We start from the raw sequence: 4454 nt of genomic DNA, 5'->3' as shown, positions 1-4454 counted from the left end.
CTTCACAATAGGCATCCGAGAAGGAAAATAATCCCTCCTTGCTGCTTTACCCCCTTCCCTAATGCCTGGTACTAAGCCATTTGTGACGCGAAAGGAGAAGGAAAAAGGAAAAACCGTGTTGCAGATTGCAAAGGCTTCCTGGTTTCTCACTAAGCAGGAGATTGGCTATACGGAAGCCTGACTCAAAATTGACAAGTTAATTAACAAGTTTAATAGGGTTAAACATTTATTTATCTAAGCTTTGTCCAGCAAGTTACAAAGACTCCAAGGGATACGAAGAAGGAAAGAAGTCAACTATACTTTGTACACATGACCCATTTCTCAAGTACATGCTGGTTTAAAAAGCAAGCCTCTTAAAAGCTTCAGCATCAGGAGTCAGCAGTTATTTTCACTTAGGATGTTATACACTAATGCCCTTATTTAGTTTTTGCAAACTCATTAATAACAAGAGAGTGCTTGCATCTGCCACTTTGTAACTACGGTATATCTTTTTAAAAAATAATAATAATAATAAGGAAGGAAGGCTGGAGCCACTCACCCAACAACATAAACATTGTGTTTACTGTTCCATTTAACACTGCCTCTCCCACAACTTTAGGCAGTTATGCCATATGGGTTAAAACCTAGTTCTAACCAACACAAAGCATTTGTGATTGACTGAGCACTTTCACCTGCTTGCATACAAAGCAGAAATATCCAGAGACCATCTAAATTCCTTCTGCAAGACTATGAAATAACAAAGCTTGTGTGTGTAAGACCAGAAACTTGTTTCCTCAGAAGAAATGAACATGGTGTCCAGCGGTGGTGCAATACATTTTGGTACACAAGGAAGAAAATGGAAATGGATCCCCATAGTTGTAAATTTATATAGCAGTACATGAATTACTATACTATTTGCTGCCCTGGCTGGGCTGGTCTTGATGGTATCAGTAGTGAAAGAATGAGTGTCTGCAAATTCCACCTCTTGTTTCTCATTTTAAGGGAAGATTTTGCTAAGAATGGAGGAGAGGTGACAAAAGATAAGGAGCTAAGATGTGGAGCATCACCTGATAACTGTTCTAACAGAGTGAAGGATTTTGGAGGAAGGCTAGTTTCAATTTAATGAAGCATTCACTTTGGCACAAAGAAACCAGAAAGTTGGGATGCTGATCAAGGGCAACCTGACAAAACACAGTATGAGGCAAAAGGTCTGAACTATTTTCAGTGACAGATTGTGTGAAAATGAGCTGGGGCAGCCTGCAGACATACTATGCGATCACCCTAAGAACAGCTAATGACACCTGCTTCCAGGACTGCTAGGAGTGTGCCTGTTCTTTGGTCTCTCACACTCAACTTTTCTTTGTCCTCAAGCTATTATTTTCATGTGCACACCCAAACTGGTGAAATGTTAACAGAACTGTAACAGTGAAATCCTATATACAGGTACATCTATTGAGAAGTAAGCCCCCTTGAGTTCAGTTAGACTCACTCCCAGGTAAATGTATATATTGAATTGCAGCCTAAATCATTCATCCCCCACTGGCTTTCTGTATACTTAAGGTCCTCACAAATGTTATTAAAGTCTCTCACATATACAGTCATAAATGTTGCAAATCTCTTTAAAAGAAGAGTCCATCTGCTATATCATCATTGTGTTACCATGGTGTGCTGTGATGCATGGAGTGTGTGCTGTGGACAAGCCCAGATCATTGTGATGTCACTGATTGCCTTTGCTTCTGTGTATGATGCAGTATTCATTGCCAGCACCTCCATGTCTGGTGGACTGTGGTGGAAATTATGTGGTATGTATGTACTTATATCTTTCCCCTTTCCCACAAGGCTGAGCAGGCACTATGGCTGTGCGATATATCATCCAAAACCAGGTTGAAGTTCATATTGTGATATTGGTTTCATAATTTTTGACCTGGCAATATACTGTGTGTGTGTGTGTGTGCTATGCAAAAATCACGATGCAGGAAAAAGAGTGAAGCCAGCCAAATCTTCTACATCGCACCATCTTTATTTCAGATGTGATGTTTAGCTAGTGTTACATGGCAATGCTGAAAACCAGATATCACCCAACAGGTTTTGCCAGTTGCTGTGCCAGTATATCTGCAGTGCATCTAGGGATCTGGTGTAAGGTTGTTCTGTCGGATTGCTCTGCACATCTTTGTGCTAAGAAAAGACATTTTATCAGTTTAACTGTCCTTTTCTGTACTTTTCCAGCACTACAGCATCTTTCTTAGGATCAGGTAACCAGAACTGCACATAATATTCCAAATGGGGTACACCACAAATTTACTTTAAAACATTATGATACTTGCTGTTCTGTTTTGCTAATAATGAACATGAAAGCAACATTAAAAAAAACCAACCACTGTTGATCACTGCTCTACACTGAAACAGTGTTTCCAGTAAACTGTCCACCACACCGCCAAGATAACTTTCCAGGATACTCACATTAGTGCTTATTATCAAATATCAGGTCCATCGGTCCACTGAAACATCTCTCCAATTGGGGAAAAGTTTATGGCTTTGTAATTCCACTGAAGGTACTACTTGGTCCTTAGAGTTACTTGAACAATACCATCGTATTCATTTTACAATATGCTGTCATTCAGGATCAGAACCAGTACCGGACCAGCAGGGACACTTCCATTGTTCTCGGAATGCTAGCTGCTGGCATTCCATTTTAGGCATGTTCTGTCCTTTGAAATACTGCTGTTTCCATTCAAATCTCTATAGCAGTATCTTAGATATTATAATTCTGTTGAAATGCCCTTCCCAGTACTGTTGTATTTCAGATTGTTAAAACCCCTTTGGAGATATATGTTCTAATGACAGTTCATCGTTGTTCTACTAAGTGTTCATTTCCTTGAGTATGTGATCTTCAGATGAAGGATGGTATATAAATTTAATAGATGATGATGATGACGACAACTTAAAGTTTCCTGCATGTTTCAACTGTTCTGTTAGTCTTGTTTCCTTCATTATTATGGTATTTCTCCTTCTATGTTAATCTCTTGTGTTGCCTAGGAGGGCCTGAAAAGCATTGCACTGTAGAGCAGAAGTTAGGCTGAGAAGATCTCCTGGACAAGGTCAAATTCAATGTCATCAACTTCAGTGATATACATAGTAATTTATTTCGGGGTTGTTGTTGTTGTTGTTCTTGTTGTTTTTTAAAAAATGCCCCTGAATATTTTTCATTTTATGTTGACTTTCTAAACAACCAGTCTAAAAGAGTTCCAGAAGCTGTGGTGGTGGTGGTTGGTAATATCAATTTGGGCTCTTCTTTAGGGGTCTCTTCTGTTATATGGGGAGGTTCCCCCACCTGCCCACCCAGAAGCAGCTGTGCTGGGTGCAGCATTTCAAAGGCGAAGTCAACCATAAAGTTTTCTCTACCTTTGATTTTCATCAGAACCAGAGAAGAACTTCTAAGGCTTCCTTCCTTCATTTGAGATGAGCACTACAAAAGCTCATCTCCAGACCTGAATCTGTTGAATTTTGGTGGCATTTCTACACAGCAGTGAACCTTGTGGCACTGCCATGGTGATGATTCCCATGGGATGAAGCAGCGGGGTCCCAGTCTCACCTTCTGAGAGCTACGCAACAGGTTTTCCAGTTCAACTTTTGTTTCAAAATGAGCAAACTATACTTGGTAATACTAACTAGGCTACAAAGGCTCATATAGTTTATCAGGTGCTAATTAAGGGTGTGACTCATCTGAAATTGAAAACGTTTGTAATCCTCTCTATGGAGAAATTAATGATATCTTTCAATAACCTCCCAATGAAATCAGTGGGATAAAAGTGTTCACAATAGACTGAATTCTGCCCTACATTTGCCTTTTGTAGTGTTGGATGTGAGTCCACCTCACAAGCATTGTGATTTCATTCCGTGAATCATTAAACTGCATTCTGGTGTGCCATCATGAAATGTTTTCATATTCAGATATTCAGATATTTTAAATGGCATAAATAACCACCACCACCACCACCACCACCACACCAACAACAACAAACGTTCCCTTGTCACATTATGTTTTAATACTACAGACTAGTTACTAAGTAGGAAGAGATGCAGAAGCTAAAATAGTTATCTGCCAGAAACTTCCGATCTACTTCAAACTATGCACTGTACAAGAACTTGCTGCAAACAAAGCAAATCATATATGAGAAGTAATAATAGATTAGCCACAACTGGCCATAATACTAAACATATAAGAAATATTAATTTTCTAAAATTGACAAAGCACTCCTATACTATGCTTACACACACTCAATTTCTGATGACATTTAAACAGCTGAACATTTTTTGTATTCCTTCAATGAATAGCTAATTAGTGTAACAGCTATTTATTAGGTGCACAAGTAGCAGGCAATGGGATGGTTATGTTGGGAGAGCACAATCTGTATACTTTTCTTCTACACAGAAGTAGGTTTTACACAATGCTTGTTTTTTAGGTTGTGTTTACA

At 39.0% G+C, this 4454-nt stretch overlaps 1 long non-coding RNA gene across 1 annotated transcript; it reads left to right on the top strand.

Annotated features, from left to right (window-relative positions):
• Positions 1 to 506: 506 nt before the first annotated feature.
• Positions 507 to 3902, top strand: LOC307201102. The gene is made up of 4 exons (XR_013832537.1): positions 507 to 1781; positions 2206 to 2231; positions 3016 to 3077; positions 3398 to 3902. It is a non-coding gene; the product is annotated as an uncharacterized lncRNA (long non-coding RNA).
• Positions 3903 to 4454: the final 552 nt, after the last annotated feature.

The sequence above is a fragment of the Podarcis cretensis genome, assembly GCF_951804945.1.
Source record: "Podarcis cretensis genome assembly, chromosome: 13".
In the NCBI taxonomy this organism is placed as follows: domain Eukaryota; kingdom Metazoa; phylum Chordata; class Lepidosauria; order Squamata; family Lacertidae; genus Podarcis; species Podarcis cretensis.
Note: the sequence above shows the minus strand (reverse complement) of the source record. Positions and strands in the feature narration are given on the sequence as shown.